Source organism: Mixophyes fleayi, chromosome 6 (assembly GCF_038048845.1).
Source record: "Mixophyes fleayi isolate aMixFle1 chromosome 6, aMixFle1.hap1, whole genome shotgun sequence".
Taxonomy (NCBI): Eukaryota; Metazoa; Chordata; class Amphibia; order Anura; family Limnodynastidae; genus Mixophyes; species Mixophyes fleayi.
The window spans coordinates 211086394-211096400 of record NC_134407.1 but is presented as its reverse complement, the minus strand read 5'-3'; the positions used below and the strand labels follow the sequence as shown (position 1 = coordinate 211096400).

The window sequence follows — 10007 nt, the reverse complement described above, 5'->3', positions numbered from 1 at the left end:
CATATACATATCTATTTCTAAGGCAAGACAATCTTTTAACATAATACACCTAATAAAAAATTATTTTAAATTACTTGCAAGCCTATAGTATTATACAAAAGGAATAAACACATCAGAGTGTTGTGATAATATGCCTGTATTTCTTTCACTTTACTGACTATTATTCTAGTACACAAGACTCCTTCATTCTTTATTGCACCCAGAAGTAACCATCTTTGTGAATACTCTTAAAAGTGTTGTGAATCCTCCTTTATTCTTTTGCTCTTTTTGACCCGTAACAGGTCACAGAACAGAATCCTATACAGACACTATAGGGACAGCACAGATAGTTTATTGCTATATAATTTTTAAGTCACGACATGAAATCTGAATCCATATGCAACAATGTTGATACAGCAATCCAGCAGGTTTCGTTTGAAATACAATCTTCATAGACATATGTATCAATGCAAACATCTCAAATGTGTTAATGTTTTGACAGGCAAAACTGCATTAAGCAAACAATAAATACTGAAGAATACCCTTACAATAGTAGCACACATCGTGTCTTGGACATTTTTATCAGTACAATAAAGAGTTCAATGCAGTGTATGTGTCAGGGGTGAAAAAAAGGTTTTATGAGATTTGATGTTTTGATAAAGTCCTTTCAAATAACAACAATAGATTTTCATCTATGTAAACCATTGTGAGTTCTCTGATGTGTAAGAAGATTTGATTTCTGTGCAAAACATTTCCCACACTCAGCACATGAAAAAGGCTTCTCACCTGTGTGAATTCTCTGATGGTGAAGAAGATATGACTTCTGTGTAAAACATTTCCCACATTGAGAACACGAAAAGGGCTTCACACCTGTGTGAATTCTCTGATGGAGAAGAAGATATGATTTCCGTGTAAAACATTTCCCACACTCAGAACAGGAAAATGGCTTATCACCTGTGTGAATTCGCTGATGTTTTACAAAATCAGATTTATATGCAAAATATTTTCCACACTCAGGACATGGGAATGACTTATCACCTGTGTGAATTATCTGATGTTTAATAAGATTTGATTTCTGCGTAAAACATTTCCCACAGTCAGAACATAAATAAGGCTTTTTGCCTGTGTGAATTCGCTGATGATGGTGAAGATTTGTTTTTTGTTTAAAACTCTTCCCACATTCAGAACAAGAAAATGGGTTTTCACTTGTGTGGATCTTTTCATGTTTAGCAAGAGCTGATTTCTGTGTAAAACATTTCCCACATTCAGAACATGAAAATGGCCTTTCACCTGTATGAATTCTTTGATGGTTAGCAAAAGTGGATTTCTGTGTAAAACATTTCCCACAATCACAACATCGGAAAGGCTTTTCTCCACTGTGAATTCTCTGATGTTCGATAAGAATTGATTTCTGTGCAAAACATTTTCCACAATCAGTACATGAAAATGGCTTTTCACCTGTATGAAGTATCTGATGATGAATAAGATTTGTTTTCTGTGTAAAACATTTCCCACATTCAGAACATGAAAAAGGTTTCTCGCCTGTGTGCATTTTCTGATGGAGAAGAAAATACGCTTTGCGCATAAAACATTTGCCGCACTCAGAACATGAGAAAGGCTTCTCATTAGTGTGAAGCTTCTGATGGGAAATAAGATCTGCATAATGGGTGAAATATTTCCCCTATTCAGAACATGCAAATATTTCATGACTGCTATGAACTGTATTATTTGTAACAATATGTGATTTATCAGGGAACCATCCCTCATGTTTAGAGAGATTGGATGATATATCTCCATGGTGCTTTGATGGATGTATATTTGAGACAATTAGGGTTTGCATAATGTCGTTGTCTTCCATTTTACAATCTAGAGTTAATATGGGATCCTCCTCTGTATTCCTGCTGCTGCATCCATCTGCTGGATAGAAAATGATTCTATATAAATATGAGCGTATTACAATGCATAAACATTTCCCTATTAGGAGAAAATATTTCCAGCTGCTACTTCCAAATACTATATTACAATGATAATTATACACATACAGGGCTTGATTCATTAAGGAATGCAAAGTGAACGCAATTTGCGTTTAAGAAAAACGGACACAAAATGCAAGCTGGTAAACCTGTATTCAACAAGAAGAGAATCTTAAGAAATGTTTCAAGTTGAACGCGGATGTAAGCGCACTCTGCCTAGAAGACACTTGCCATATGCAGTCAGACATAACACACTCCAGGAAAAGAACAATGCACATATAAAGTCCCATCAGAACGCACAGGAAAAAATAAATACATTAACATCTGTTAATATAATTAATAAACACCATTAAATAAAAATTCTTGGTACTGTACATAAAATTCATTTTTACAGTTGCTCTTGATTGCAAACACATCTTCTGACATGCATATCAGTCTCTTAATCAAAAAGAATTTTGAAACCTTGCTCGATTAAAAATAGTAAGCAGTAGAACAAACACACTAAGAGGAAACTTTTTAATTTACACTTGTGGGTATATTAACTAAACTGTGGGTTTGAAAAAAAATGGAGATGTTGCCTATAGCAACCAATCAGATTCTAGAATGTACTAAATAAATGGTAACTAGAATCTGATTGGTTGCTATAGGCAACATCTCCAATTTTTCAAACCCGCAATAGACTCCCTAGACACTTAGTCTGCTCCACCTCCAGTTGGGAGGTGATCCTATTACAAAGTAAAAGCTTCCAGTCACAGCTGTTTATTTCTTACAAGACAAGCGACAGCAAAACACATAACGAGTGAAATACAAGTGTAGATGTTCAGCACATTAAAGATGTCCCGACTACTATATTTCTCTGTTATATTTCCTGAAGTATGTAGTTCTATTCAAAATGTAATAATCGTCACCAATGATCTTTCAGAAAATGAGCTAGGTTTACATGACAGAGGGCAGATGTGTACAAACAAATCCTGTCCTTAGAATGTATCCCAATACACCATCTGCACAGTGACATTTAACTTATTTTCTAAACGTCTCTGCTTAATGCTCTCTATTCCTGTTACAAAAATCCTGGTTAGTAATATTTTTTTTTTGTGCATTGAAAGTTACATTTAACAATTTAATTTTCTTTAGAAATATGGGTGAAGTATGGATTATATTTCACCCATACTCCATCAGCATCACGTTATGCTGATGGGTATAAAGTGTTGTCCTTATAAACTTATACAGGGCCCTGCCTTGAATTTGCGCTCTTTAAAAATCAAATCATAGAACCATAAAAGTGAGGTATCAAATACCGCGTTACTCAGCATGATGGACATTTAGCCCTTTGTCACCATGGCAACACAAAAGCAAACATACACGTCTTTCCCCCAGCCATAGTTCCATCACATTTGGGTGTAGAACGAAAGGTTGCTGCAGTGACAGAACAAGGATAACGTGTGACTCCATATTACTCACCTGTGCTGATATCTGTAGGGATGTCCTCCTCCTTACACTGCTGATCACCCCTCACATACATCTCTTCTTCTCCCTCTATGTCTTCAGCTTTAATATTAATCAGGTTTACAACCTAAATTGCCCACAAAACAATGGAACTAGCAGGTATTAGTAATGTGGTATGTAGTTATTTGAGGTAAAACAGAAGAATATCAGTTTGTAAGATTCACAAAGCATAGATAATATAGTGTAGACTCACTTAGTTATTTCTTAATACCCTTAACTCCATGTACCTGATAATCCTGTGGGATATTGAGATCTTCCTCTGTAACATCCTGTAAACAATTCCTGGGACATCTCTCTGGTGTACTTTTGTTACTGGATCCTCCTGTAGGAAATACACACAATGACTGAATACATACTATATGTGTGTTATCAGATGATGTGTGTATCTAGGTGGGTTCTGCTCTTTCAATTACAATATACTAAAGTCTTTTCTTACCCAGTGATGTGAGGGATCTGTGATTCTTCCTCATGACATCAGTGTACAGATCTTTGTGTCCTTCTAAATACTCCCACTCCTCCATGGAGAAATAGACAGTGACATCCTCACACCTTATAGGAACCTGACACACACAATGATACAGTCATCACCCAGACACATCCCCTGGTGTTACTGTATAATGTCCCATTCCCAGCAGTCACCTCTCCAGTCAGCAGCTGAATGATCTTGTTGGTGAGTTCTAGAATCCTCTGGTCATTGTTTCTCTCATGTATCAGTGAGAGAGGTGGAGGTTCCATGATGGGGCTCTGGGTCCTGCTCAGTCTCCCTGATACAGGGGGGCTGCAGCTGCGGGTCCCACACTCACCTGATGTCTTATTCACAACTGTGTAATCCTGTGTATTACAAAATAATAATAATCAGAGCATAAAAAAAGCAGATCTGTTCATTTCCTTTCCTTAAAGGACTCCATGGCAGCCATTGCAAAAGGCTTAACTTCTTGCTCAGCTGACAGAAAAAGAAAGCACCTCACCAGGTATATAACCTGGCTCCATCTCCTCTAATGTGTCTGAGTAACATCCCAATCTGTTCCTGAAAAATATAACATTCAACATGGATATATTAGGGCTGCCATGGAGCCCTTTGAAGAAAGGAAATTAACGGTAACTAAATTATTTTTTTCTCCTCAGACTTTCTGACAGCCATTACAACTGTGATGTACCTAAGCAATGCCAGAGGGTGGGAAATGAGGTAAAACTGACACTAGTAAAAATGCAAAATAAAAGATCTTTATGGTCTACGGTCTAAAACAATCTTTCTTGCAAATTGAACATTCTTAGATCATCTCAAGGAGATACGGTCTAAAGTATACAGTGAGGACTATCCTGCTGCTCTACAAATATCACATGTTGAGAAATAAGCAATTGCTCTGGTTGAATGAGTCCTGAGGATTTCTGGCACTCATACCCCTGTATGTCTGTATAATACCGAGGTTTGATTATCTTTATTGCTTGAAAGAATCTTATTGTAAGGTGCAAGTCTTGTATCCAAATAATACCCCTGAGCTGAGACCAGCTCTTTTAAGGAATTCATTAAAAAAACAGTCCTTCCTGAAGGAAGTTGTGACAAAACAAGTTTGATAACACTTTAACCAGCCTGTCCCTCGTTTCTCACATAATGTGGATTATAGGAAGTACTTTTTATAGCCCTTGCTTTTGTTCCTCAGCTCAACAGAATTCAACTGCATTGTCTAATTACATGTGGTTAAGGGGACATTGTAGCTCACTGTAAATATGTATATTGGTTAATGTATATTGTTGATGTGGCAGTGAGGTTGTTATTCATTGTCTTTCAATTGAAGCCAGGTGGGTTATGGGTAAAGATCAGGTGGTGTCCAGGATACAGGTGAGGGTGCTGAGACTGCATTCATTCTCCCCCATCCTTTCTCTACAGGAAGCATGGAACAGCTGGGGACCCCCTGTGACATCACAAAGTAGTGTAAGGGGTTAATTTTAGAAGGGGTTGACTGCTACCCTATCTTTAGAGGTGGGGAGGCCAATTAGTATCCATTGTTCTCCATAGGACTTGTCTAGAAGTTTTGTCTGCATCCCAGCAGGGGGTTCTGTGGAAGTACAGCTCATCTCCACGCCTCTCGCCAACCCCCCTAGTCCAGGACTCACCAGTGTTTAACAAGGAGAGGCCCATGGGTTTGCCCAGGGAGGGGAAAGCACTGTGGAAATTTGATCCTAGATATAAAGGAGCCACTCCAGGGGGAGAGGTGATATTCATTACGGGATTTGATTCATGGAAGGTACAGTGTAGCTGGTTTTGAGTTTTCGTTCGCTATCAATGGACTACAGCTGCAGCTAAGAGAGGAACTCCATGGGTCTTTAAGTCAGATAATAGTGATGCCCCTGTGACATTCCCAAAATCCCTCACCTCTCCAGTCACTTCCCTGTTCTATTCATAGAGATAATAGCGATGCCCCTGTGACATTCCCAAAATCCCTCACCTCTCCAGTCACTTCCCTGTTCTATTCATAGAGATAATAGCGATGCCCCTGTGACATTCCCAGAATCCCTCACCTCCCCAGTCACTTCCCTGTTCTATTTAGAGATAATAGCGATGCCCCTGTGACATTCCCAGAATCCCTCACCTCTCCAGTCACTTCCCTGTCCTATTCATAGAGATAATAGCAATGCATCTGTGACATTCCCAGATCCCTCACCTCCCCAGTCACTTCCCTGTTCTATTCATAGAGATAATAGCGATGCCCCTGTGACTTTCCCAGAATCCCTCACCTCCCCAGTCACTTCCCTGTCCTATTCATAGAGATAATAGCGATGCCCCTGTGACATTCAAGGAATCCCTCACCTCCCCAGTCAGTAGGTGGATGATCTCCAGGGTGATATGTAATATCCTCTCAGTCATGTGACTCCTGTCCTTGTCCATCCTCAGTGAGGCTCTACAGGATTCTATCCCTTACTTCAACTTTCAACAGGATCTAGCACTAGAGTAAATTAGACAAAAAAATATTTTTAAATTAGATTGTATATTAAGATGTACACAAACATTAATATAGTCAGACCCTGAATTTACATTTCCCACATTACAGTTTCCTCATATTTTACAATATTTTCTTTTGGATATGTCAAATTTAATGCATGTCTATGTAATCATTATCTGCAAAGTAAATAACAAAATCACACAGCAGAACTGCATGTACTGTATATTACACCACTGTCACTGCTGTCAGATAACCTACACTTGAATCATCATCATCATAGTTGATTTGTATGGTGCCACATATTCTATAGCGACTGACATAATTACATACATGAAAACAATAAACATAATAACAGGCAATAAACAAAGTAGAGATACATAGTGGTGGAGCAGTTTCTTACGATAATAAAACTAGAAGTCCTCTGTAACTAAATGTAAATAACTGTCTAAGAAGCAATCGGACATGGCAGCTGAATACGAGTTGAGTTCTGAGAAGGTGGTAAAGGGATAAGAAATAAGGAAAACTTGTTACTAGGAGTGATGAGAGAGATTTGCGGCTTTGGGTGAGGTTGACTCCCACAACTGACCAGGACCGGTGTGCTGTGAGCTCTGGTTTCTTGCTGCCAATTCCTCAATACAGAGAGAACTGGAAATGGAGAGGGCAGGACCCACAATAAGCTGCCCCACTGGCGGGAGAGATGGTCCCATGGAGAACTTTTTGCAGCAGAGGAGCCACTGTGGGTTGGTTGTGAGGCAGGGGCAGGAGAAGGAAATCTAGGAGTCTGCCTCGAGCACCTGCCCAGGATCGGAGAGAAAGAGTTTTGCATCTGAGGACACAGGATGGTTGGGTGCCAAGGTGATGGCAGGTCTCGGCTTGCGGGAGCCTGCAGATGATGTGAGAAGCCACAGCCTGATAATGTAAGGGCCTAGATTCATGTCCTAGAGTAGTCAGCAGGAGATCGGACATTGCCGGATCATCAGAATAGAGTAGGTGAAGCTCCTGAGAGGCTCTGGAAGTGCACCAGGTAGGCATAGATGGAGCGGCCTAGCTCAGTTGTTAATGGAGCGCCTAGCTTGAGATGATGGCAAACCCCTCCCCAGCCAGGGTATGTCTGCATGTCCTGTACATTACATCCTCAGATACCTGAGTCACTTATAACACATATATGTGCACATGTCCTTATATTACACCCATTTCATTTTTAAAAAACAAACAAAACAATACAAAAACTTTTCATTTTGAAATTACAATTTATAGAAACAGTATATGTAAGTAATACAAATTGTTCAACACAATAGGTCGATAAAAAGGAAGACAAAAAGAATATTGTCGATGTGTCATTTTAACAATTTTTAATCTTTGATTAAGGTGGGGAGGGTAAAAAAAGAGGGAAATAAGAGGGATGGGGAGAGAGCAGAGCACCAATTTCACAGCCCACCAAAAAAGTGAGTGGCATATCATGCCAACTAGATTATTATAATGAGACCAGATTAATGTATTGATTGCTATGTGAAAAATCAATCTTGTACAAAGAATCTGGCAGTTATGGTAGTGTGGGAAGCAAATGTAAACCAAGGCCATGCAGTGTCATATTAATTCTCAAATTAGATTAGAGAATCAGTTGGGACTGGTTGAAAGGACAGGGGGTTGCATGGACAAAGATCCTATAGTAAAAGCGTAGCATTTACAACCTTCTAGTGGGTGCGTGAGAGAAATTTAAGACAAAAAACATCACTAATTCCACAGACCCTGCTCCATTCCTTCAAGATTATTATGTCTACTGTATTACTAAAACATACAGGTAAGAAATAACTCTATAATCTGCCCTACCGACTGTCGTGTGATGACCTCAGAGCCCTGACCTCAGAGTAAGGCTGGCAGGGGCGCACGCAGGATTGTTGGGGGGGCTTTCCCCCCTAACCAAAAAAAACCAAAAACACGAGAGAGAGCTGCGCAGCTCCGTTTAGGCAGCACTGTACTATACAGCAGCCGCGGCGCTGTCAAAGAAGCGTCCGCGGCGGTGCTGTATACAATACAGCACCACCGCAGACGCTTCTTTGACAGCGCCACGGCTGCTGTATAGTAGTACAGTGCCGCTATGGTGGGCACTTAGTTAGCGCATGGAGGGGGGGTTTCTGGAGACTCAGAAACCCCACATGCGTTCTCCACTGGCTGGGTACACACCAAGGGGTTTTCAGCCGATTATTGGGCCAATCACATGATAACCAACCGTTTGGCTGATATTGCATTAGTGTGTACACTGCAATGATGAACGATTATCGTTCCAAAGCTCATTTCATCTGATTTTTAAGCCAGACTAAAAAAAATCGCATTCAACGATGGAACAACGTCGTTCCAATTCTGCAGTGTGTATGCACTCAGGACTGGCGGTGTCCATAGATCTCTATGGAGTCTGGAGAGTCACAATCTTTTCAGGAGATGGTTATGAGATGAAGAGCACAGATCTGAAGGTAAAATGTGTTTAGTGTGTACACAAGAACCAGCATGCTGATCAGTTGTTGTTAGAATCATTAACTATATTGCACCGCGATAAATTTTCTGTAATCTGTACCCAGCCAAAGCAGTCAGAAGGAATACACCACCATCACCAGCAAAGAGGTGCTGCAGCAGCTACACACCACACAATGTTTTAAAGTCAATTGCATGTTAAATTCAGCTTCTATTCAGAATAACAAGATACATATAATAAGAGTTTATAAGAATTGGATAGAAAACTATGTATATGCACTGCCGAATCAGTGGCTTAAAAATCATCTAAGCCTTTTACATCTCTAACTTATTGTTAAATAATATATAATAATAATAATAATGTCACAATTATCACCTCTTCCAGGAGACACTATTCAATTCAGTAAAACAGATCCTTGAAAACTGCCCTATAGCAGTAAATACGGAGCAGAGAAGAGGTTTCTGGTCCTTGTAGTCACATACCAGTTACATTTGCAAACATACATCTTCCCAGATTTACTCTGATGGACCACAAGAAAATGGCCGCGGGTCAGGTATTCTTATTGAAGGAGCTTTCACCTCTGTCAGCGTAGGCCGTGGCCTAGGCTGTGCTTTGTTTGTGGGAGACGGTCAGCATTGGCTTCAAGGTATAGAGAGCACCACGCGACAACCCGGAAGTGCGGTGGAACGCACAGCAAGGAGACCAGCTGGAACGCTCGGACAGGAAGTGGTTTAAATCCAGGATTATAAAACTCTAAATAATCTACTTCCGGTTCGTAGAAAGCAGTGGGGACAGTGTTATTGATGTGACCAGGATTAATCAGGTAATAACATTTATCATGAGCTGTTATTATATGCTTGTACCTTGTGCTATCATATCATATGGTGCAGGAGGAGCCTCTTGTGTCCTGTATTATGTTTAATGTATGTGGTCTGCCATCTTGAAAATTCTTTTTGTTTCCCTTTCCTACAAAGAAGAGGTAAACAATTACCATGACTACCATTCAGCTGGAATGCTTTTGTGTTTCCCACTTATTCTCAGATGCAGTAATCTGGACTAAAGCATTTCCTTGATTATATTTCTAATCCAGTTCAGTTTACAGAGGTTATTGCAGTTGGAAACTAAGTGGAATAAGGA

The 10007-nt window shown here is 39.8% G+C and overlaps 1 protein-coding gene and 1 pseudogene across 1 annotated transcript in view; one reads left to right on the top strand and one right to left on the bottom strand.

Annotated features, from left to right (window-relative positions):
* Nucleotides 1-315: 315 nt before the first annotated feature.
* Nucleotides 316-9458, bottom strand: LOC142159842 (uncharacterized; annotated as a pseudogene).
* Nucleotides 9459-9476: 18 nt separating this feature from the next.
* LOC142160029 (uncharacterized) overlaps nucleotides 9477-10007 on the top strand; it is a 37734-nt gene continuing 37203 nt past the window's right edge. The window contains exon 1 of the mRNA XM_075214948.1: nucleotides 9477-9693. The gene's annotated coding sequence lies outside the window, so the exon portion shown is untranslated. The remainder of the gene's footprint in view (nucleotides 9694-10007) is intronic.